The sequence below is a fragment of the Scyliorhinus canicula genome, chromosome 3 (assembly GCF_902713615.1).
Source record: "Scyliorhinus canicula chromosome 3, sScyCan1.1, whole genome shotgun sequence".
In the NCBI taxonomy this organism is placed as follows: Eukaryota; Metazoa; Chordata; class Chondrichthyes; order Carcharhiniformes; family Scyliorhinidae; genus Scyliorhinus; species Scyliorhinus canicula.
Window position 1 is genome coordinate 261,712,665 of NC_052148.1, and position 26,034 is coordinate 261,738,698.

The 26,034-nt window shown below is 52.6% G+C and overlaps 1 long non-coding RNA gene across 1 annotated transcript in view; it reads right to left on the reverse strand.

The window, feature by feature from the left end:
• The window catches only part of LOC119963495, a 139,044-nt gene that overhangs the window by 38,114 nt on the left and 74,896 nt on the right, over positions 1-26,034 (reverse strand). The gene's annotated exons all lie outside the window — the stretch shown is intronic.

Below are 26,034 nucleotides of genomic sequence, written 5' to 3' on the forward strand. Positions count from 1 at the left end.
GCTTAATTCTTCAACGCCGATCTGAGTTTGCCTTCGGGACAGTGCGTCTGTTGAATTGTACATCACAGAGGGCATTGGTGATTGAGCACGAGGCCCTGAATTGTTCCATTAAACAGCTTGGGGGTCTGTTGTAACTTGGTTTGAAAGTGCCCGACTAATTTCAAGCATAAACATTTTTCCCCTGAATTTCCAGCATGTTTCACCGGGCGGGAGGCTTTCAAGAAAGAGGTCCAAACAATAAACAACATCTGAGAAAATCCAGAGCCTCAGTAAGAGACAAAACGCCAATTAACCATTAAATGTGTTGTAGTACCCTCAATAACGACGTTAGAGAGTACTACGGTAAAGAAGGCTTTAATAAGCTAAGAACTAGCCTGATGCCGAGACGGGTGCTTACTGGGTGCCGCCTACAGAGCGGCCCCTTATATACGGCTCCCTGGTGGGCGGAGCCGGAGGCGGAGTCCCCCAGGGTTCCAAGCCCGGTCTTAAAAGGGACATCACCTTATTAGATGATAAGGGTACAGTAATACAGTAACCGTTCATCACATGTGTCAACATAAAGCTGCATTTGAACTTCTTGGCAGGCCCACTGCACCCCCCCCCCCCCCCACCCTCCCCCCACGTGGTGGGTCCCACCACAGCCAGGCCGGACAATTCCGGCCCATGTTTATTTTTTTGGTTTCTGCTTGTTTCTTTGGCTTTTGCTTTGTGTATTTTATGTTTTTATGCATCATAACTAAATGTTTCAATGGCACACAGTGCGGACACCTCGGCAATCTTTTTGCATTTGTTATCGGTATTTATATGAATGTGGAGAGGATGAATAGACTCGGACTGTTTTCATTAAAACAACGGAGTTGAGGGGTGATCTGATAGAGATCTACAAGATTATGAGGGGCATGGATGGAATGGATGGGCAGGCACTCTTTCCCAGGGTGGAGGGGGTCAGTCACCAGGGGTCATAGGTTTAAAGTTTAGAGGAGATGTGTGAGGCAGGTTTTTCACGTAGAGGGTGGTGAGTGCCTGGAATGCGTTGCCAGGGGAGGTTGTGAAAGCAGATACATTAACGGCGTTTAAAAGGCATCTTGACAAACACATGGATAGGATGGGTATAGAGGGATACGGCACAAGGAAATGCTGAGGGTTTTGGCAAAGGTTGGTATCATGACCGGTACAGGCTTGGAGGGCCGAAGGGCCTGTTCCCTGTGCTGTATTGTTCTTTGTTCTTTAGAATGTATGAATTAATTTACTAAACCTCTGTTTGCAAGATTTGAATGTGTAGCTGCAGAGTGACCCATCCCATATATCTCAAGGGTGAGCTTGAGTGATTCATGTGGTACTGCAAGTGAGTAAGTCAACCAGAAGAGAGATGATAATATTATGGCTCAACCCATTAAGTACACGTTTTGGTTGCTAACCCCCACTCCCGCTATTATGGTCTCAAGACTCCCCTCTCCATCCCACTCAAGGGCCCCATGCCTACCAAATTCCTATCCCCTGCTGTTATGGTCACAAACCTTCCCCCTGGTCCCTCCCATGCCCTCCCATAAATCCCGAACGATGTGCTGTGAGGTAGTTTTGACATTCTGAATTCTCCCTCAGTGTATCTGAACAGGCGCCGGAGTGTGACAACTCGGGGATTTTCACAGCAACTTCATTGCAGTGTTGATGTAAGCCTACTTGTGACAATAAAGATTATTATAGAGGTTTACAAGATTATGAGGGGCATGGATAGAGCGGATGGGCAGGCACTCTTTCCCAGGGTGGAGGGCTCAGTCACGAGAGGGCATAGGTTTGAGGTCCATGGGGCAAAGTTTAGAGGAGATGTGCGAGGCAGGTTTTTTACACAGAGGGTGGTGAGTGTCCGGAACACGTTGCCAGGGGAGGTTGTGGAGGCAGATACATTAACGGCGTTCAAAAGGCACCTTGACAAACACATGGATAGGATGGGTATAGAGGGATACGGCACAAGGGAGTGCTGAGGGGTTTGGCAAAGGTTAGTACCGTGACCACTACAGGCTTGGAGGGCCGAAGGGCCTGTTTCTGTCCTGTACTGTTCTTTGTTAGCTACGATGAGTTCTAAAATACTGCGTTACGTACTGGAAAAAGCATAGGAGCAGGATTGTGGTAAGAGCAAGCCTGGATTTTCTTCACTAAATTGGCATGACAATCTGGGGGGACGGTGGTGGGATTTGTGTCCGTTCGGGTTCCAGTTTTTATCTGCCCCATATGCCCTCCATTGGCATTTCCGTAACATTTGGGTGATGCATGTTCCTTGGTAATGCAAGGTCTTCAGCGTTGCCCTTGACTCAAAAAAGTGGTTCATGATTCAGGGTTGCATCCATGGAGGAAGCAAACCTTTCTCCCCAAACACAGATATGCTTCCAAAATCCCTCCAGTAGAATTCCTGGCTGAGCTATATTTGTTCAATATGGTGCAGTCTTGATATCACAATCGTTTCCTTTTGTCTGTCAATGGGATGGCTTAGCCAGTAGAATACAAATCTAAATATGATGGGTATTAGCGAGCACCTGCTTATGACTGGGTGAAATATTGCTCCACTCAATGTGGCTACGGATTCTTTTACTCCTGCACGACCTTGATCCACTCCCGCAGTCCATTGTTCCATTTGCCGGGAATATAATCTTCTTCAGAAGGTCATCCATTATTCCACAAACAAATGGCTATGTTGCGCAGGGCCCAACATGCCAAGAGGATTTGGCATTACTTCATAGGGACATACTGTGGCGCTTTGAAAGGCCAGTTTAGACATCTGAAGCACATTTCCAACATTCCTACTGACTTTTTAATAACTCTGCAAGTTGTTTGATGCACTTGATTATAATTTGCCCTTGGCTTAGTGACTCTGATTTCTGAATCCATTCGATGAGTCATGGTTCAGCTAATAGCCGAGTCGCCTAATATTGAGTCCTGCACATGGGAACATTGAAGAAAAAGTTCAAAGTTTAAAGGTCACAATTTCTGATAAACCGAAGGTTTATAAATTAGTTTTTCTTTTGTTGGAAGTTCGGTGACTGTTATGCCTTGTCCCAAGAGTTTGAAATAATCGCACCTCAAGCCTCCAACGGTGGAGCTTCAATGAGCATTTCCTGCAGCTTTCCAAGTGACTGATGGAATTGCTCAGCACATGGCTGCAGTGTGGCAGTAAATGTGGTACCCTGGGTATACATTGCCATAACAATTGGTTCCTAACTCTTTACAAATACTACAATATTTTGATTTTGCCAGACAATATAGTTGTAGAAAAGCGTTCTGCCATCAGCTCATCTGGGTGCTAAACAGCAAAAATATTTTCCTCTTAAACAGCCTTTGAGATTCATCGGTCACGGTATGTCACATATATAGATCGTTGGCCTTGATGATGCTGAGAAGTGGTATGAAGATGTGTTTCCTCGCTTCTAGAAGGTTCCAGATGCACCGTGATGATGTGAACGCCAACAGCACCTACTGGATTAGAATTGACTCATCTGATTGGCTGGCAGAGATGTGCTCAAGCCCAATCAACACCTTACTAATCTTATTTTTGCAATTAGTGTTGAAGCTTCACGACAAAGAGTCATTGATTTCAAGTTCTGATTCCTGTTTACTTAAATGTGCATTCACCTGGATTCAATTCTCAATTTGAACTAAGTTGAAGATGAAGCCTTGATTTGATTTGATTTATTGTCACGTGTACCGAGATCCAGTGAAAAGTATTGTTCTGCGTACAGTCCAGACTGATCATTCCATACATGAAAAAACATAGGGGGCTGGGTTCTCTGCCGGAGGGATGCTCCATTTTGCCGGCAGTCCGGGGGTTTCCCGACGGCGTGGGGCTGCCGCACAATGGGAAACCCCATTGACCGGCCGGCCTATCGGAGCATTCCGCCGGCGTGCTGAAACAGAGAAGTGGCGCGGCAGGGCAGAGTATCCAGCCTAGGATATACGATAAATAAATAATGTAAATACATGGACGCAGACATCAGGTGAAGCATACGGAGTGCAGTATTACTCAATGGATAAGATGTGTGAAGAGATCAGTTCAGTGCATTAGAGGGTCATTCAGGAGTCTGGTAACAGCAGCGAAGAAGCTGCTTTGAACCTGTTAGTGCGTGTTCTCAGATTTTTGTATCTCCTGCCCGATGGAAGAAGTTGGAAGAGAGAATAACCCGGATGGGAGGGGTCTTTGATTGTGCTGCCCACTTTTCCAAGGCAGTGGGAGGTGTAGACAGAATAATGGATGGGAGGCGAGTTTATGGGATGGACTGGGCTGTGTTCACGACTCTCTGTAGTTTCCAATGGTCTTGGGCCGAGCAGTTGCCATACCAGACTGTGATGCAGCCAGATAGGATGCTTTCTATGGTGCATGTGTGAAAATTGATTAATACTACTAATAATAATAATCTTTATTATTGTCAGAAGTAGGCTTACATTAAAACTGCAATGAAGTTACTGTGAAAACCCCCTAGTCGCCACACTCCGGCGCCTGTTCGGGTACACTGAGGGAGAATTCAGAATGTCCAATTCACCTAACAAGCACGTCTTTCGGGACTTGTGGAAGGAAACCGGAGCACCCGGAGGAAACCCACGGAGACACGGGGAGAACGTGCAGACTCCGCACAGACAGTGACCCAATAAGAGCTAATGTGGACATGCCGAATTTCCTTAGTTTCCTGAGGAAGTATAGGCACTATTGTACTTTCTTGGTCATAGCGCGACATGGGTGGGCCAGGATAGATTATTGGTGCTGTGCACACCTCGGAATTTGAAGCTGTCAATCATCTCCACCTCGGCATCATTGATGCAGACAGGGGTGTGTGCAATACTTCGCTTCCTGAAGTCAATGACCAGTTTCTCAGTTATGTTGACGTTGAGGGAGAGATTATTGACATTACACCACTCCACTTGGTTCTCTATTTCCCTCCTGTATTCTGACTAATTGTTGTTCGAGATCCGACCCACTATGATGGTGTCATCAGCAAACTTGTAGATGGAGTTGGAGCCAAATTTTGGCACTCAGTTGTGAGTGTATAGGGAGTATTGTAGGGGGATAAATAAGCAGCCTTGCGGGGCCACCTGTGTTGAGGACTATTGCCGATGAGGTGTCATTGATTATTCTTACTTGATTGTGGTCTAGGGGTCAGGAAGTCGAGGATCCAGTTACAGAGGGAGGAGACAAGTCCTAGGTTTTGGAGTTTTGATATGAGCTTCAGTATCACAGATTATGGTGAACAAAATAATAAGCACAGTAAGAAGTCTTACAAGACTAGGTTAACGTCCAACAGGTTTGTTTCAAATCACTAGCTTTCGGAGCACTGCTCCTTCCTCAGGTGAATGAAGAGGTAGGTTCCAGAAACATATGTATAGACAAAGTCAAAGATGCAAGACAATACTTTGAATGCAAGCATTTGCTGGTAATTAAGTCTTTACAGAGCCAGAGAGAGGGGTAACCCCAGGTTAAAGAGGTGTGAATTGTCTGAAGCCAGGACAGTTGGTAGGATTTCCCAAGCCCATGCCAGATGGTGGGGGATGAATGTAATGCGACATGAATCCCAGGTCCCGGTTGAGGCCGTACTCATGTGTGCGGAACTTGGCTATAAGTTTCTGTTCGGCGATTCTGCGTTGTCGCGCGTCCTGAAGGCCGCCTTGGAGAACGCTTACCCGGAGATCAGAGGCTGAATGCCCTTGACTGCTGAAGTGTTCCCCGACTGGAAGGGAACATAGTGATTTGAAACAAACCTGTTGGACTTTAACCTGGAGTTGTAAGACTTCTTACTGTGCTCACCCCAGCACCTCCACAAATAATAAGCATCAGAGATTCAGGAGTGACCTGAATCTTCAAGGGATTTATAGATTTTGAGAAATGATTTCCTCTGGTTGGACAATCCAGAGCAAGGCAGGCACAATCTTAACATTAGCGGCAGTCGTTAGAAAAATTAGGAAGCATGTTTCATAAAAAGTGTAGGAGAAACCTGGAAATCTTTTCCCTAAAAGGCCGTGGATGCTGGTCAGCTGGAGTTTTCCAGAGTGGGGTTGGTAGGTTTTTATAAGGTGAAGATTCCAGGAATCTGGAGCAAAGGCAGGAGACTGGAGCTGAGATAGATTGGTCTCAATCCAACGGGATGGTGGAGGAGATTTTGGGCAGGTGAGTTTGGGGTGGGGCCGGAGGGGGGGGGGGGGGGGGGGGGGGTGGTGGGGGTGGGGGGGGGGGGGACAGTGATTAGCTGTTTCCTGTTCCTATAATAAGTGATAGAGAGTAAAATAAAAAACCATGACTACTGGGAATAACAGGAACATACTGGACTGCTTGATTAAGTCAACCAACTGTTGAAGGGCAGAAGCAGCTCAATTGTTTTGGTTGTGACACCTCAGTTGCCCTCATTTAAAAAAAAAAGTGTCATGTAAAATGCGGCATGGTAGCACAGTAGTTAACACTGTTGCTTAACAGCGTCAGGGTCCCAGGTTCGATTCCCGCTTGGATCACTGTCTGTGCGGAGTCTGCACGTTCTCCCCTTGTCTGCGTGGGTTTCCTCCGGGTACTCCGGTTTCCTCCCACAAGTCCCGAAAGGCGTGTTTGTTGGGTGACTTGGACATTCTGAATTCTCCCTCGGTGTACCCGAACAGGTGCCGGAATTTAGCGACTAGGGGCTTTTCACAGTAACGTCATTGCAGTGTTAATGTGAGCCTACTTGTGACACTAATAAAGATTTTTATTATTATTAACCCATCTTTTCTCTTTCAAATGCTGATCTATTTGCCTTATATTTTCAGCATCTTCTGTTTGTTCAAAATATCCGTTTTCTGATTTTGATCCTGAAATCAGACAGTGACGACCAATCGGATGCAACTCATGTTGTTTTGTTGCGTCTTGTTTATAAATGCACTTGGCTGTGGGTTCAACACCTAAACCACTCTCTCTTCCCACTAAACAATGTCTGGCAGCATGAGTTGTTTGTATAATGTGGCTCTATATTTTACTGCTAACAGCATGTTGTACGGGTGACTGTTTGCCGATAACGTGTTGCTGCAAATATACCATTCCCACAGAGGGAATATTCCTCTGCCTTTGATGTTCTTCGAGACAAAGTGCTGGTACATTATACGTTTGTGTTATTTGTAGATGAGGCAGGGGCTGTTTAGCACAGGGCTAAATCGCTGGCTTTGAAAGCAGACCAAGGCAGGCCAGCAGTACAGGTTCAATTCCCGTAACAGCCTCCCCGAACATGCGCAGGAATGTGGCGACTAGGGGCTTTTCACGATAACTTCATTTGAAGCCTACTTGTGACAATAAGCGATTTTCATTTCATTTTCCAGCCATTTCCGTTGCCCCGACGACGGTGAACAATGGGAAATCCGTTGACAGGACCAAAAGATGCTGACGGCGGACAGTGGCTGGCTGCCTCTCCTGCCAAAATACACGGCATGGGGGGGGGCATGTAAAATCCTGGCCAGTGTTTTATTGTTGTGATGATTGAGTGCATTTCGAATGTACGTTGCTGAATGGTTTTAACCATTGTGGGAAGGCAAATTCCGCATTCCTCCAATTCTGGATTCTTCTACATCTCCCACCCTTTCCCACTTCTTTCATTCCACGATTGTCATCCAGGCTTTCAGCTGTCTAGGCCTTAACCTGTCAAATGTCCTCCCTGAATCTCTTCAGCTCTCCACCCCACTTTCCATTTCTAAAACATTCCTTCAAACTTACAACTTTTGGCCAGTTGTGCGAATGCCTCCTTCATTGGTTTAGTTCCAGTGTAGCATCGTGGTACATTTGACCACGTTACAGATGTGGCATAAATGTAATTCGTTGGTGCTTTGAAAGCGATATGGGGCACGATTTAACCACCGCATTGCACACGCCGTGGATCTGGGTGCGGTGATTAAGTAACGGAAAGGCACAAATCGAGATTTGCGCCGGGCACTAATCAGTTTGCCATCTAACCAGCTTGCTCCCGCTGGTGAGTTCCAGATCTTGCCCAAATTTGGCGAGCATAACATTGATGGAAATTTGCACGAATTTCTATCTCACGAGCAAGATTGAAGTCAAATGTAACGGCCTCCCAGCAAGAAATCACACGGGTGTAGTTTAGCACGTGAAGATGGCGCAATGGCTGCTGAGAGGAACTGAGGAGGTGAGTAGCCGCTTCTGTTTTCGGGTCTGCAGCTCCAGTGCTGGAGGGGGGGGGGGGGCTAGTGGGAGAGGGGGCCCTGGAGGATTGGGCTTGGTCAGGAGCTGAAGCATTCCAGGTCCGGTGCCGCCCCAGGGCCGAACCGGGGGTGGGGGTTGGGGGACTGGGGGCTTTTCGTCCATGAGTATTGTGGGTTTGACCCGGTATTCTCCGGGGCCTCTGCGATCCTCCGCGTCCGCCGGGGGAGATCCTGACGACGAGGTTCGCTTGCGCTTTTAAAAATGAGGAAACAGGCAGCGTAGCCGCTGAGAGGAGGCAAGACATACAGAGGCGAGACCGGGGGTTGCCGATCCTACACTGATCGGACTGGCTGGCGGATGGGGTTGGGGAAGCCTTGCAAGCGCCAGTGTGTGGGGGGAGGGGGAGTGACCAGGGGATGGGCCGTGGTGCCAGGGAGACCCCCCCCTCCCACACGATGGGGTGTCCAGGCACGGACCACCATTGCCACAGCCTGCATGGTAGACATCTTGCTGCGCACCCCACTGACCACCCACCTTGGCCCATGGTTCTGCAGAGCGCCACTAGCCATATGGGTGCCCCCACCCCACCACCCCCTGCAGCCAGCCCCCCACTCCACCCTCCGCCATACCAACACCCCCTTCCCTCAACCAGCCGCCACCCGCCAGTAGTGCATCATGCGGCCCACTCAAAGGCAACGCCCACATGAGCCCGTACAGGGTGGCGCCAAAACAGTGTACTGCTGGCAAGGGCAGTGCCAGGTGACAGTGCACCAGCCACCAGGACCAGAGGCCCCCATGTGCCAGGCACTGACGGGGCCAAGGGTGCAGAGATGGGGGAGGGAGGAGGGGCAGCATGCGGGCGCAGTTGCTGCAGTGCCAGCCGGGCCCACCATGTAGCCCCTTGGATCTGGTTGGGCATGGGGGCACGCACCATGCTAATATTTCGGCCTTGCACCTCCTGCAGACAATGGATACTGAAATTCAACCAGCATTGGTGGCCTTCCGGCTGGTCGCCGCAGCCCTGGGGGATGCCCCGTGGCTGTACGAGCTGGAGCTGCACGAGGAGAAGGAAGCTGCAGCAGCGGAGCCTGCCCCGGAGCAACAGGAGGCAGCCAGTAAGGATGGAGAGCCAGCCGCCCGACAGGCCGAGGAGGAGTTGGGAAGGAGGAGCCTCATGAGGCCCTGAGTGAGCTGGCAGCACCTGTCATTCGAGGACCTGCCGGACCGATCATGCTGTTGAAGATTCCGGCTGAGCAGGGGGACAGTGCGACATATCTGCCAGATCATGGCGCACCTGGCACTGTGTGGGTATGGGGGAGGACACCCGCACCCGGTGGCCGTCTAGGTGATGGTCTCCCTGGATCTTTACGACACAGGGTCTTTCCAGGCACCGAGTTGGGACTTGTCCGGAATCTCAGAGCTCGGTGCACAGGTGCATCTGCGCTGTCAAAGAGGCCCTTTATGCCCAGTTGGCACAATACATTCATTCCAACAAACACCCAGACACCGAGCCCACCAAGATGCCCCGGCAGGGGGGTTCGCCACCATCGGTGAGATGCCATGGATCCAAGGGGTGATCGAGAGAGTGCGGGGCGCCCTATAAGGAAGGATGGGCACTACATGGGGCCTGGGTTGGCATGGGAGGCCGCACAATGTGTGGGCCAGCGCCGATGCGCACGGCACCCTTTGATCGCCTCCAGGTTCACCGACAAAGGGGCCTGGCCAACAACTCGGACATCCTATCCCACCTCCAACCCCCACCCGGGTCACTCCCTCCGTGAGCACCCTCCACTCCCCCCCCCCCCCCCCCCCCCCGCCCCACGCCGGCAACCCCCTCCGCGATACCTACCTTCCTCACTATGGGGTGTGGGCCCCAGGTTGGCAGCGAAAGCGGGTCTGGCCCATGGAATGGAGGATGATGACAGCCCACTCTGCGAAGAGCTCTGATGCGCCTCATCGTACGACAACTTCAGGCTCCTGGCCACGGTACCACTTTTCACCATCCATCTGGGTGATCCCTTCATCCCTGGCCATTCCATCACACGGTCACATTGATTCCCTGGGGTGCCAGAGGTGGTGACGGGGATGGGGGGGTGGGGGGGTCAGGGTTGGGACACCACAGCAGTGAGCACTGGCTGAACTATGCTCCCTGGCCCAAGCCACCCACAGCACCCACCCATTCCCCCCCATCCTGCACCCTGCGTCCTGTCTGTTGCCAGCCCAGACTAGCCCATCCCTCACACCTTTCTGACACCCAGATAGGTTGTAATGTTGTGTACAGATGTTTAATGTGAACAAATATATACAGATATGTGCCCTATCACTATACTGTACCCGGGATACTGCATGGAACAGGGATGCGAACAGAGCTAACCCCTGAGGCTCGCCCTTCACCTCCAGGCACTGCCAGTCCTGGAGGCACACTCGTATCTCGACTAGGGTCTGCGTGCTCGCGGCCATTGAGCACAGGCAGTGGGCCACCTCCGCCCAGGACTGCGCCACATCACCCACTGACTGTGCCACCGCCTTCTGGGTTTGTGTCACATTACCCAGTGACTGTGCCATCTCCCTCTGGGACCGGCCACCTCCCTCTGTATCTGTGCCACATCGGCCAGCGCCTGGTCAAAGCCGCCGATGCTCTCAGCCATGGCCCGCTGTGACGTGACCACGCTCTGGAGCGCCGCTGCAATTAACAGGTGGCTCTGCGACATGGCTGCCTGTGATAGGGCAGCACTGTCTTGGACCTCGGCCAGTGCCTGCACAGATTGGTTCAGGCCTTAGAGATGTTAACCCATGACCGAAACCTTCGCCCCAAAGGCCTCCACCAAGGATACCACCCGTGCAGTGTTGGCCTGGGTGGCACGCATGGTCGGCACCACCGCCCGCTCTTGCACGCAGTTAGACTCTTCCAACTGCACAATGGTGCTGGATGCCCGCTGACAATCCCTCGTACAGTCCCTGGCTCTGCGCACCTCATGTAGTCGCTGGGGGTCTCCATGGGACAGAGGGGCAATTGGGGGGAGCTCCAGGGCTTCGGCGTCATCTTGCTCTGCCAGTCCTGGTGCCTCCACATTGTCTGCACCATGGTGTTGATGCCCTGAATGATGCTCCCCAGTGACTAGGCCTTGCTCTGGAGTGCCTCGTCAATGTCCACCTGCGTCTGGGACATGTCCCTGAGCAACTGGGACATGATGTGGAGGCCTTCAGCCATTGTTGTCACTGCCTGTGCCATGTCTCAGGCAGCACTATTCAAGACGATGACCTCGTGCTTCAGGCTTTCCACTATGGTCACCACCCTCGCAGTGATGAGCTCGGTGCCACGCATTGTTGGCATCATCTCCTACGCCAGCAGCCTTTGGAATTCCTCCAATCGGCTATGCATTCGCTGGACATCCCCTCCTGAATCTCACCGCCATGTCCCAACATCTGAATCAGCTCTGGGATAACGTTGACCAGAGACTCAGCTTCTAACTGGGACTCAGCTGAGTCCTGGGATCCAGCAGATCTCCGAAAGATGTCTCCCTTGGATGTTCCTGCCTCCACCTGATGTGCATCAGCAACTGTGCGGTGCTCACCAGACTGTGCCCCCAGAACCCCGTCCACTAATGTTGTTCACCGAGGTGTGTGTCTCTGAGCTGGTGGAAGGTGTGGATGAGAGCTGTGACGTCTCGGTGGTGGTCTACTCGAAGATCTCCTCCAAGGTGGTTTCTTGGGTGGCAGGCAGGGGGGTGACTCCAGATGGCCCGGCCCCATCAGATGGAGATCCTGTGAGACAATGGACATAAGGGGCGGAATTCTCCGACCCCCCGCAGGGTTGGGGAATCGCCCGGGGCCAGCGTAAATCCCTCCCCCCGCTGTGGCCGGAATTCTCCGCCACCCGGGAATCGGCGGGAGCGGAAGTCGCGCCCCGCCAATCGGCGAGCCCCCGCGACGATTTTACGGCCCTCGATGGACCGAAGTCCCGCCGCTGTCAGGCCTCTCCCGCCGACGTGGTTTAAACCACCTCTGTGCCGGCAGGATTGGCGGCGCGAGCGGGCCCCCGGGGTCCTGGGGGGGCGCGGGGTGATCGGACCCCGGAGGGTGCCCCCACGGTGGCCTGGCCCACCGATCGGCGGGCGGGCCAGTGCCATGGGGGCACACTTTTTCTTCTGCCGCCGCCATGGCCTCCACCATGGCGGAGGCGGAAGAGACCCCCTCCACCGATCATGCGCCGGTGGTGAAGTCAGCAGCCGCTGATGCTCCGACGCATGCGCGGACTAACGCCGACCGCCGAAGGCCTTTCGGCCAGCCCCTACGCCGATCGGCGTAGCGCCAAAGGCCGTTGGCGCCAGTTTTGGCGCCAGTCGGCGGAGCGGGAGCCACTCCGGCACGGGCCTAGCCCCAAAAAGGTGCAGAGAATTCTGCACCTTTGGGGAGGCCCGAAGCCGGAGTGGTTGGCGCCACTCCGCTATGCCGGAACCCCCTGCCCCGCTGGGTAGGGGAGAATTTCGCTCATGGTCAGTGTGAGGGAAGGATCATTTTGTCTGAAATGAATGCCTCACATGAGACGGGTCAAATGGGTGAAGGGACAATGGATCCTCACCTCTGCAGTGCAGGCCAACCTCGCTGTCGGTGACTGCACTCTCCTCGGACAACCCCTCGATCTCCAGGGCCCGTTCCTCATCGGGGGTGACGACTGGGATCTCTGGTACTCCACACCCATCTTGGACCACTGTGATGGGCCAAAATGTGGCAAAACGTGAATAAGTGTGAGGTCATCCATTTTGGTCGGAAATTCTTATCGAAATGGGGAGGTACTTTTAGGTGCCCCATTGCAGAGGGATCTGGGTGCCCCGGTGCAGAGGGATCTGGGTGCCCCGGTGCAGAGGGATCTGGGTGCCCCGGTGCAGAGGGATCTGGGTGCCCCGGTGCAGAGGGATCTGGGTGCCCCGGTGCAGAGGGATCTAGGTGCCCCAGTGCAGAGGGATCTGGGTGCCCCGGTGCAGAGGGATCTGGGTGCCCCGGTGCAGAGGGATCTGGGTGCCCCGGTGCAGAGGGATCTGGGTGCCCCGGTGCAGAGGGATCTGGGTGCCCCGGTGCAGAGGGATCTGGGTGCCCCGGTGCAGAGGGATCTGGGTGCCCCGGTGCAGAGGGATCTGGGTGCCCCGGTGCAGAGGGATCTGGGTGCCCCGGTGCAGAGGGATCTGGGTGCCCCGGTGCAGAGGGATCTGGGTGCCCCGGTGCAGAGGGATCTGGGTGCCCCGGTGCAGAGGGATCTGGGTGCCCCGGTGCAGAGGGATCTGGGTGCCCCGGTGCAGAGGGATCTGGGTGCCCCGGCGCAGAGAGATCTGGGTGCCCCGGTGCAGAGGGATCTGGGTGCCCCGGTGCAGAGGGATCTGGGTGCCCCGGCGCAGAGAGATCTGGGTGCCCCGGTGCAGAGGGATCTGGGTGCCCCGGTGCAGAGGGATCTGGGTGCCCCGGTGCAGAGGGATCTGGGTGCCCCGGTGCAGAGGGATCTGGGTGCCCCGGTGCAGAGGGATCTGGGTGTCTCGGTGCAGAGGGATCTGGGTGTCTCGGTGCAGAGGGATCTGGGTGTCTCGGTGCAGAGGGATCTGGGTGTCTCGGTGCAGAGGGATCTGGGTGCCCCGGTGCAGAGGGATCTGGGTGTCTCGGTGCAGAGGGATCTGGGTGTCTCGGTGCAGAGGGATCTGGGTGTCTCGGTGCAGAGGGATCTGGGTGCCCCGGTGCAGAGAGATCTGGGTGCCCCGGTGCAGAGGGATCTGGGTGCCCCGGTGCAGAGGGATCTGGGTGCCCCGGTGCAGAGGGATCTGGGTGCCCTGGTGCAGAAGGATCTGGGTGCCCCGGTGCAGAGGGATCTGGGTGCCCTGGTGCAGAGGGATCTGGGTGCCCCGGTGCAGAGGGATCTGGGTGCCCCGGTGCATGAATTGCGGAAAACTACTGTTCAGATAAGTCGAATGGAATTTTGACATTTATAGCTAAAGGAATAGAATATAAAGGTAAGGAAATGTTGTTGCAACTGCACAAGCCATTGGTGTGACCGCACCTGGAGGATTGTGCACAGCTTTGATCCCCTTATTTGAGGAACGATGTAGTGGCATTGGAGGCAATTCAGAGGATGTTCACTAGATTGATTCCAGAGATGGGGACGGGATTCACTGATCTTGAGGCTAAGTGTTGACGCTGTCGTAAACGCCGTCGCGTTTTACGATGGCGCCAACAGTCCCCCAGGAGCGGCTATTCCGAGCCCTACAGGAGGCCAGCACGGCACTGGAGCGGCCCACGCTGCTCCAGCTGCCAATACCGACGTCAAATGTGCATCGTGGGTCTGCGCATGCGCGCTGCAACATGGCGTAGGGCCACAGGGGCCGGCGCGGAGCAAAAAGGGCCCAGCCCCAGAGGTCAGCCAGCCAATCGGTAGGCCCCGATCGCGGGCCAGGCCACAGCGAAGCCCCCCCCCCGGGTCAGACACCCCCCCCCCCCCCCATTGAAGTAAGAAGATGGATCGCCAGGAATACTCTGAGGCTGGAAGATGAATTTCCTCGAAGACACTGAAGCTGGAAGATCCACCTTATAGATGTTCCTCCCACCCACTGCTGTGGTGTTCTAGGATTCAGGGTTGCTGGCAGCCTCCATCCCAAATTTTGGAGGCAGCCCCAGGCCTTCTTCACGTAAGTGCTGACTTCTGCACGTATTGGTCTAGACGTGTTCCGGTGTGTTTTCCCGCTGGTATTCTGGAGAATCGGATGTGGGGGAGGATTCCATTCAGGCCTTCTTCTGCATCCATTAGTGGGACGCAAATCGGTCTCATGCCGGCCTCCAGCGAGATTCCTGATCAGCCACGGCAGGCAACATTGGAAGATCTCGCTGTGATTTCACACAGGGTTGTGACCGATTTTTGTGCCTCTCGCCGAAATCCCCCCGCCCCACTACCCGCCACTGATCCAGCTGGCAGGGGCATGGGAAAATCCCTCCCAAGGTCTCTGTCGCCTCCACAAGATTCTGCCCGAGGAGTTTGAATAACGCTGGAATCGCACAGGCTTATTTCCAGGTGATTGAAGGTGAAGCTCACATCGGGTTAATGAAAATAATCAGCCTTAGCCTATTTGGTTGGGGGTTCCTATACAATCTTTGCATACCAGTTTTCTGAAATGAAGTTAAGGTGTGTAGCCCCCACGTGTTCTTCGTAAACTGCAGCTAATTAATGTAGTGTGTGTGGCGCTCCTTGAGGCAGTAATAATCTCTTTGTTGCCTCATTACTTTGGTTTAATTCCAAAACATTTGAAATCATCAATAAATGACAAAGAAATATGTCTCATTACAAAGATATACATAAATTAAAACAAGTCGCGGAGACCACCTGTAGATAAAGGTATCTTTCTGTGTGGGTAAAAAGACTTTGTTACAAGTAATGACTGTCTCTAGCTGCAGCCAACAGATCCACAGCATGAACTGTCTGGAATATTACATGTATCATAATTGTAAGGAAGCACCTCAGAGTGCAACTTGATCTATGCTGACAACTTAAGTACCTTTGCACCATTTGCAACGACCATTTTGAAATGGCTGCGATGATTCTTTGACAGTATTGAAGCCCCTCAGCGATCAACGTGATGTAGGGAGAAAACATGAATATCGTTGCACTTTCTGTGACGGCCACATTGAAATGCTTGCAATGTTCCGTTCCGATATGTTACGAATAAAGTTTTGCGGAAACAAAACTGCCCTCCATCTAGGACACCGCCTTTCATGTCGAATAAACGCTAACCTTGTAGCCAATTGCTGCTCTTCCTCTGGCAAGATTACACAGGTTCTCTTGAAACAAAGTTGGCCGGGGAAAGAGGAGCCATCATCATTCAGCCCGCACTATGTCCTATTAATGGAAATATATGTTTTTTGGCTGCATGTACAGTCTCGCAGGTTTACACTTGATAAATGAATTTACTAAGAACGTCAGCATCTCAGCCCTCTACTTGCTGACCGTTTTAGCATATCTCATCGGGCAGTGATTAATTAACAATTTATCTCTCCAAGATTGGTCCAAAAATAAAACACTGCAGGTGCTGCATATTTGAAAATAAATTCTTGGAAAATATTAAGCAAGCCAGGACAACCGTATGTGAAGAGACCGACAGAAGGAACGTTTCGCCTCGATGACGTATCATCAGAAAATTGGGCTGAATTTGACATGGAGGCTGTGGCCTAAATCTGCCAGCCCAGGAAGCCACGATTGGATTTTACAGTCAGCGGGCTTGAGGTCATGGCTTTTGCCCTTGTGAGGGGGGGGGGGGGGGGGGGGGGGGGGCTGCCCTGCCTCCAAGAGCAGTCGGGGGCCAGCTCTGCAGTCCCAGCAGCGCCACCTGGAGCAGTGGTCACTGCTGGCATTGCTGTTAGTTCCACGGCAGAGGCAGAGATGGAGACCAGGGTCGAAGGTCAGCGGGTTGGCCTCACCAGAGTTAGCTACTCAGGTCCTAGTGAGGGTTGGGGGAGTTGCGGGGGGTGGGGGGCTGTGCAGTTGGGAGGCCAGTGGGGGGAGGGGGGCAAGGTTCAAGGAAGGGAGGCCAGTACCAACGAGGAATCTTCCATTGAGTAAGGGTGCCCGGAAAGGCTCACACCCATGCGAGCACACATAGAACATAGAACATAGAACAGTACAGCACAGAACAGGCCCTTCGGCCCTCGATGTTGTGCCGAGCAATGATCACCCTACCTAAACCCATGTAACCCGTATACCCGTAACCCAACAATCCCCCCCATTAACCTTACACTACGGGCAATTTAGCATGGCCAATCCACCTAACCCGCACATCTTTGGACTGTGGGAGGAAACCGGAGCACCCGGAGGAAACCCACGCACACACGGGGAGGACGTGCAGACTCCACACAGACAGTGACCCAGCCGGGAATCGAACCTGGGACCCTGGAGCTGTGAAGCATTGATGCTAACCACCATGCTACCGTGAGGCACACAGTCGGGCTCGTCACGTTATTCAAGCATACTCCACGGCTGGTAAAATACCATGACGTGGAGATGCCGGCTGTGGACTGGTGACTGTAATGCAACATTAATCCCAGGTCCCGGTTGAGGCCGTACTCATGTGTGCGGAACTGGGCTACAAGTTTCTGCTTGGAGATTCTGCATTGTCGCCAAGTAGCCAAGTTCCGCACACGTGAGGACGGCCTCAACCAGGACCATGGATTCATGTCGCATTACATTCATCCCCCACCATCCGGCCTGGGCTTGCGAAATTCTACCAACTGCCCTGGTTTGAGACAATTCACACCTCTTTAACCTGCTCCATCTGGACCTGTAACAACTTAATTACCTGCAGAGACTCACATTCAAAGTATCGTGTCTATGTGTTTCTGGAACCTATCTCTTCATTCACCTGAGGAAGGAGCAACTCTCTGAAAGCTAGTGATTGAAACAAACCTGTTGGACTTTAACTTGGTGTTGTAAGACTTCTTGTGGTAAAATACCGGGGGGGGGGGGGGGGGGGGGGGGGGGGAAGATAAGTGACAGACATGGTGCCCTTGCTAACCCACCTGATTTTACCTGTCAGTGCACTCCCGGAGTCAGTGGGCAGTAGAATTCCAGCCGGAGACTATGTTTCTCTCTTCCCAGAGGCTGCCTGATCTGCTGAGTATTGGAGACTCTCTTTTTGTTATTCTAGAAGTTTGGTCCTTAGTGTAGCATTGGCGCCATCTTCCTCACCGCCCGCCCCATGTGATCCACGGGGGCGGCCATCTTGGACGCCATCTTCTTCATCACTCACCACATGCGATCAACGGGGGCCACCATCTTGGCCATCACCCGATGTTCATATCGACGACTACAACCTCCGCGGACAGTCATCACGGGGCCACTCCAGCACAGCTGATCGAGCCGCCGACTACCCGCAACTCAACGCAGTCACTTTGGACCAGTCACGGCCAAAGCACCTCAGAAGCTCAATGATATTCGTTCAGGTCAACGGATATAAGACACCGTGCCTCTTCGACTCCGGGAGCACCGAGAGCTTCGTTCATCCAGACCTGGTAAGACGCTGTTCGCTCCCTATCTTCCCTGCACGGCAAACTATCTCCCTCGCCTCGGGATCGCACTCGGTTCAAATACAAGGGCGCACCGTTGCGACATTAACAATACAGGGCACCAACTACTCTAACTTCCAGTTGTACGTACTCCCAGACCTCTGCGCCCCCCTCCTACTCGGGCTCGATTTTCAATGCAATCTTAGAAGCCTCACACTCAGCTTCGTTGGACCCCGACCCCCTCTCACTATATGTAGCTTAGCGACTCTAAACATTGACCCCCCTCCATTCTTCGCTAATCTCACTGCTAACTGCAAACCCGTAGCCACTCGCAGCAGGCGGTATAGCCTGCAGGACAGGGTATTTATCAGAGCCGAAGTCCAGAGGCACCTACGTGAGGGAGTCATAAAGGCCAGTAATAGCCCCTGGAGAGCTCAGGTGGTGGTCGTCAAGACCGGGGAAAAGTTCCGGATGGTGGTTGATTACAGCCTGACCATTAACTGGTTCATGCACCTCGATGCGTACCCCCTCCCCCGAATTGCAGACATGGTCAACCAGATCGCCCAGTACCGCATCTTCGCCATGGTGGATCTGAAGTCTGCTTACCACCAGCTCCCAATCCGACCGGAGGACCGCCACTACACGGCGTTCGAGGCAGATGGCCGCCTCTTCCATTTCCTCCGGGTCCCCTTTGGCGTCACGATGGGGTCTCGGTGTTCCAACGAGCAATGGACCGAATGGTGGACCAGTACGGGCTGCGGGCCACGTTTCCGTTTTTGGATAACGTCACCATCTGTGGCATGACCAGCAGGACCACGACGCCAACCTCCACCGATTTCTCCAAACCTCCCAAAAACTAAACCTCACATACAATAAGGAGAAATGCATTTTCTGCACAACCAGACTAGCCATCCTCGGCTTTGTCGTAGAAAACGGGGTCCTGGGGCCTGACCCGGACCGTATGCGCCCCCTCTTACAACTCCCTCGCCCTCATTGTTCCGGGGCCCTCAAGAGGTGCCTTGGATTTTTCTCCTATTACGCTCAGTGGGTCCCCCAGTCTGCGGACAAAGCCCGCCCACTATTTAAGACCACACTCTTCCCACTGTCAGCCGAGGCCCGCTAGGCCTTCAACTGCATCAAGTAGGACATCGCCAAAGCCAACATGCGGGCGGTGGATGAATCTGTCCCCTTTCAGGTGGAGAGCGACGCCTCAGAGGTCACTCTCACTGCCACTCTGAACCAGGCAGGGAGACCTGTAGCTTTCTTCTCCCGAATCCTCTCCGCTTCAGAACTTCGACACTCCTCAGTCGAAAAAGAAGCTCAAGCCATTGTGGAAGCCGTACGGCACTGGAGGCACTACCTCGCAGGTAGGAGGTTCACCCTCATCACCGACCAGAGATCGGTTGCCTTCATGTTCGACAACTCGCAACAGGGCAAAATAAAAAACGATAAGATCTTGAGGTGGAGGATCGAACTCTCCACCTATAATTATGACATCATATATCGACCACGGAAGCTCAACGAGCCCCCAGATGCCCTGTCCCGCGGCACATGCGGCAGCGCGCAAGACGACCGATTACAGGCTATCCACAATGACCTCTGCCACCCGGGGGTCACCCGGCTCGCCCACTACATCAAAGCCCGAAATCTGCCTTTCTCCACCGAGGAGGTAAAAGCCATCACCAGGGACTGCCCGATCTGCGCGGACTGCAAACCGCACTTCTATAGACCAGACAAGGCCCACCTGGTAAAGGCTTCACGGCCCTTTGAACGCCTGAGCATCGATTTCAAAGGGCCCCTCCCCTCGACCAATCGTAATGTGTACTTCCTCAACGTCAGAGATGAATTCTCCCGTTTTCCATTTGCTATCCCGTGCCCCGATATGACCTCCCACACAGTCATCAGAGCCCTGCACAGTGTCTTCACCCTGTTCGGCTCCCCCAGCTACATCCACAGCGACAGGGGTTCGTCCTTCATGAGCGACGAGCTGCGTCAGTACCTGCTCGACAAGGGCATCGCCTCGAGCAGGACTACCAGTTATAACCCCAGGGGGAACGGGCAGGTGGAGAGGGAGAACGCGACTGTCTGGAAGACCGTCCTACTGATCCTACGGTACAGGAATCTGCCGATCTCCCACTGGCAGGAGGTCCTCCCCGATGCGCTCCATGCTATTAGGTCCCTCCTGTGTACGGCCACTAATCAGACCCCTCACGAGTGATTGTTTGTTTTCCCTAGGGAAAGCCCCCTACCACAGTGGCTTCGCCCCCATCTTGGTTGAGGACAACGGGCTGGGTTCTCCTCCGGAAGCACGTCCGGACACATAAAACGGACCCACTAGTAGAGAAGGTACTACTGCTACACTCGAACCCACACTACGCCTTTATAGAACATGGGAGTGTGCCCATGCCCTCAAATACACCGTGGTATCAGTTGATGATGGCGTCCAGCTGTGTCCGAAAGTCAGCATCCTGAGATGCGGAAGCGTCAGCAGGTGACAGGGAATGAACCCTTTGGACAAGGTTTAGGAGTTTGCATTCTTGAGCACCAAGCAGGGAGGCTTTGGAAGATCCCACTATTTCAAATGGCAGGTTAGCCTTTAATGACCGGTGCGACACTTCAAGCTGGCAAGAGCCACTGGCAGCAATGGCATTACCATTATAGTCCAGAAGCTGGCAGGCTGATGGCAGGATGGTCGGCTCGACATGGAGGCTTTCGAGGTCAGACTGTGCAATGAGGTTGGCTGAAGCGCCGGTGTCCAGGCGGAATCGGATTCGGGATCGGTTGACTGTGAGGGTGGCACACCACTTGTCGTCCGGATCAATGCTGAATATTGGGAGAGACTTGACTTTTGTCTTCGGGGGCATCTTGTGTTTGTTAATGATGCCCACCCAAAATGATGCTTTAGGGTCCTCGGTGTCCAGGTCCAGAATCAAGTCGGAGTCGGAATTGGTGACCGGTGGTTGGATGGCTCAGACGTCCCTGCATGGCTGGTTGGAGCGACGAGAGGTAGTAGGTTGAACAGACCTGCATAAGGCAGCATAGTGGCCAAGCTTGCCACATTGTAGGCAGCGTCGGGATTTTGCAGGACATTGCCGCTTTAAGTGGGCGGAGCCACGGTTGCCGCACGTCGTGACGTCAGAATGCTCGGTGCGCCACCGCGCATGTGCGGTGCGGTCGTGCATGGTGCACGCCTGCGCAGTGCGATCTTCGGCGTCGCCGTCCCCTCGGTCAGTGCGCGCAAGCGCGGGAGGCCGTGAAAAGCGCGCGAAATGGCCGCCCTCATCCAGGCTGAGGCCCTGGAGTTGCTTGATCACTTGCACCCGCTCTGCCTCGTGGGGACCTTGCCGCGCCGTTTCAGCCACTTGAATGTGCGAGTATTGGTTAGTGGCGTGTTCATGCAGAACGCAGGTCTCGATGGCTATAGCAAGGGTGAGCTGTTTAACTTTGAGGAGCTGCTGGCGAAAGGGGTCCGATTGCGTACCGAAAACAATCTGGTCGTGGATCATCGAATTGGAGGTGGAGCTGTAATTGCAGGATTGCGCGAGGATGCGAAGGTGGGTTGTAAAAGATTGAAAAGGTTCATCCTTACCCTGCAGACGCTGTTGGAAGACATAGTGCTCCAAACTTTCATTTACCTCGATGTCACAGTGACTGTCAAATTTGAGCAGGACTGTCTTGAATTTGGACTTGTCTTCACCTTCAGCAAAAGTGAGAGTTGAAGATATGGATGGCGTGGTCCCCGGCCGTGGAAAGGAAGAGAGCAATCTTCCTGGCGTCTGAAGCAGCTTCCAGGTCTGTGGCTTCAAGGTACAGCTGGAATCGTTGTTTAAAGGTTTTCCAGTTGGCACCGAGGTTACCGGTGATGCGGAACGGCGGTGGGGGGCGGACGCTGTCCGTACTGCAGGATGGCCGATTGCTGGTCAAAGGCAGATCACTTGAAGGTTGGTCTCTTAAACTCTAACATCACGTACTGGTACCATGGTGTGTTGGGTACTCTGGATCTGTGGAGGCTGTGTTCCAGCGCCTGTCCGGGGAGGCTGGTGCGGGAATCGAACCGTGCTGCTGGCCTGCTTGGTGTGCTTTAAAAGCCAGCGATTTAGCCGAGTGAGCTAAACCAGCCCCTGTGAGCTAAACCAGCCCTGTCCAGTTTAGTTTCTGATCAATGGCAACCTCCAGGATGTTGATTATGGGGGATTCAGCGATGGTAATGCCATTGAATGTCAAGGGCCGGTGGTTAGATTCTCTCTGGTAGGAGATGGTCATTGGCTGGTACTTGTGTGGCATGAATGTAACTTGCCACTTATCAGCCCAAGCCTGGATATTGTCCAGGTCTTGCTGCATTTGGACATGGACTGCTTCATTATCTGAGTCACGAATGGTACTGGCCATTATGCAGTCACCTGCGAACATCCCCCATCTAACCTTATGATGGAAGGGATGTCATTGATGAAGCAGTTGAAGAAATCTATAAGGAAGTAACAAGGAAGTTAGACAACGGATAACCAGTGGACGTGATTTATTTAGATTTCCAGAAGGTCTTTGACATGGTGCCATATAGGAGGTTGTTAAATAAGTTAAGAACCCATGGTGTTAAGGGTATGATCCTGGCATGGATAGAGGATTGGCTGACAGGCAGAAGGCAGAGAGTGGGGATAAAGGGGTCTTTTTCAGGATGGCAGTTGGTGACTAGTGGTGTGCCTCAGGGGTCTGTGCTGGGATCACATCTCACAATATACATTAATGATCTGGAGGAAGGAACTGAAGGCACGGTTGCTAAGTTTGCAGATAATACAAAGATCTGTAGAAGGACAGGTAGTATTGAGGAAGCAAGGGGGCTGCAGAAGGATTTGGACAGGCTAGGAGAGTGGGCAAAGAAGTAGCAGAAGGAATACAATGTGGCAAAGTGTAATGTTATGCACTTTGGTAGGAAGAATGGAGGCAAAGACTATTTTCTAAATGGAAAAAGGCCGAGGAAATCAGAAGCACAACGGGACTTAGGAGTCCTAGTTCAAGATTCTCTTAATGTGAACGTGCAGGTTCAGTCGGCAGTTAGGAAGGCAAATGCAATGTTAGCATTCATGTCGAGAGAGCTAGAATTACAGGAGTGGGGATGTGCTTCTGAGGCTGTATAAGTCTCTGGTCAGACCCCATTTGGAGTATTGTGTGCCGTTTCGGGCACCATATCTAAGGAAGGATATGGTGGTCTTGGAAAGGGTCTAGAGGAGGTTCACAAGAATGAGGAATGGTTGAGGACTCTGGGTCTGTACTCGTTGGAGTTTAGAAGGATGAGGGGGGATCTTATTGAAACTTACAGCATACTGCGAGGCCTGGATAGAGTGGACATGGAGAGGATGTTTCCACTTGTAGGAAAAACTCGATCCAGAGGACACCATCTCAGACTGAAGGGATGATCCTTTAAAATGAGATGAGGAGGAATTTCTTCAGCCAGAGGGTGGTGAATCTGTGGAACTCTTTTCCACAGAAGGCTGTGGAGGCCAAATTACTGAGTGTCTTTAAGACAGAGATAGATAGGTTCTTGAATAATAAGGGGATCAGGGGTTATGAGGAGAAGGCAGGAGAATGGGGATGAGAAACATATCAGCCATGAATGGCAGAGCAGACTCGATGGGCTGAATGGCCTAATTCTGCTCCTGTGTCTTCTGGTCTTGTGGTCTTATGGATGGGCCTAGGACACTATCCTGAGGAACTCCTGCAGTGCTGTCCTGGAGCTGAGATGATTGACCTCCAACCACTACAACCATCTTTGTGCCAGGTATGACTCCAACCAGCGGAGAGTTTTCCCCAATTCCCATTGACTCCAGTTTTGCTAAAGACTCCTTGATGCCATACTTGGTCAAATGCTGCCTTGATGTCAAGGGCAGTCACTCTCACCTCACCTCTGGCATTCAGCTCTTTTTTTTTGAGAGAGAAATACAGCACAGAACAGGCCCTTCGGCCCACCATGTTGCGCCGAACTTTTGTCCTTGGTTAATCAAAGAATTTGGACAATTTTACATGGCCAATCCACCCAACCTGCACATCTTTGGACTGTGGGAGGAAACCGGAGTACCCGGAGGAAACCCACGCACACACGGAGAGGATGTGCAGACTCCACACAGACAGTGACCCAAGTCGAAATCGAACTTGGGACCCTGGAGCTGTGAAGCAATTGTGCTATCCACAATGCTACCGTGCTGCCCTTAAGAAGTTAACCTACACTCCATTACTCGACCCAAATCCATGTACCTATCCAATAGCCGCTTGAAGGTCCCTAACGTTTCCGACTCAACTACTTCCACAGGCAGTGCATTCCATGCCCCCACTACTCTCTGGGTAAAGAACCTACCTCTGACATCCCCTCTATATCTTCCACCATTTATCTTAAATTTATGTCCTCTTGTAATGGTGTGTTCCACCCGGGGAAAAAGTTTCTGACTGTCTACTCTATCTATTCCCCTAATCATCTTATAAACCTCTATCAAGTCGCCCCTCATCCTTCTCCGTTCTAATGAGAAAAGGCGTAGCACCCTCAACCTTTCCTCGTATGACCTACTCTCCATTCCAGGCAACATCCTGGTAAATCTCCTCTGCACCTTTTCCAAAGCTTCCACATCCTTCCTAAAATGAGGTGACCAGAACTGCACACAGTACTCCAAATGTGGCCTGGCCAAGGTTTTGTACAGCTGCATCATCACCTCACGGCTCTTAAATTCAATCCCTCTGCTAATGAACGCTAGCACACCATAGGCCTTCTTCACAGCTCTATCCACTTGAGTGGCAACTTTCAAAGATCTATGAACATAGACCCCAAGATCTCTTTGTTCCTCCACATTGCCAAGAACCCTACCGTTAACCCTGTATTCCGCATTCATATTTGTCCTTCCAAAATGGACAACCTCACACTTGTCAGGGTTAAACTCCATCTGCCACGTCTCAGCCCAGCTCTGCATTCTATCTATGTCTCTTTGAAGCCGACAACAGCCCTCCTCACTATCCACAACTCCACCAATCTTCGTATCATCTGCAAATTTACTGACCCACCCTTCAACTCCCTCATCCAAGTCGTTAATGAAAATCACAAACAGCAGAGGACCCAGAACTGATCCCTGCGGTACACGACTGAACCAAGGCTCTAATGAGGTCAGGAGCTGAGTGACCCTGGTGGAACCCAAACTGAGGGCAGCACGGTAGCATGGTGGTTAGCGTAAATGCTTCACAGCTCCAGGGTCCCAGGTTCGGTTCCCGGCTGGGTCACTGTCTGTGCGGAGTCTGCACGTCCTCCCCGTGTGTGCGTGGGTTTCCTCCGGGTGCTCCGGTTTCCTCCCACAGTCCAAAGATGTGCGGGTTAGGTGGATTGGCCATGCTAAATTGCCCGTAGTGTCCTAAAAAGTAAGGTTAAGGGGGGGTTGTTCGGGTTACGGGTATAGGGTGGATACGTGGGTTTGAGTGGGGTGATCATTGCTCGGCACAACATAGAGGGCCGAAGGGCCTGTTCTGTGCTGTACTGTTCTATGTTCTATGAGTGTCCGTGAGCAGGTTGCTACTGAGCACGTACCACTTGATAGCACTGCTGTTGAGTCCTTCCATCAATTTTCTGATGATGGAGAGTAGACTGATAGGGTGGTATTTGACTGGGTTGGATTTGTTCTATTCCTTGTGTACAGGACACACCTGGGCAATTTTCTACATTGCCCGGATAGATGCCAGTGTACCTGTACTGGAACAGCTTGTCTACGGGTGCGGCAAGTTCTGGAGCACAAGCCTTCAGGACTATTGCCGGAATATTTTCAGAGCCTGTAGCCTTTGCAGTATCCAGTGCCTTCAGCCATTTCCTAATATCACGTGGAGTGAATCGT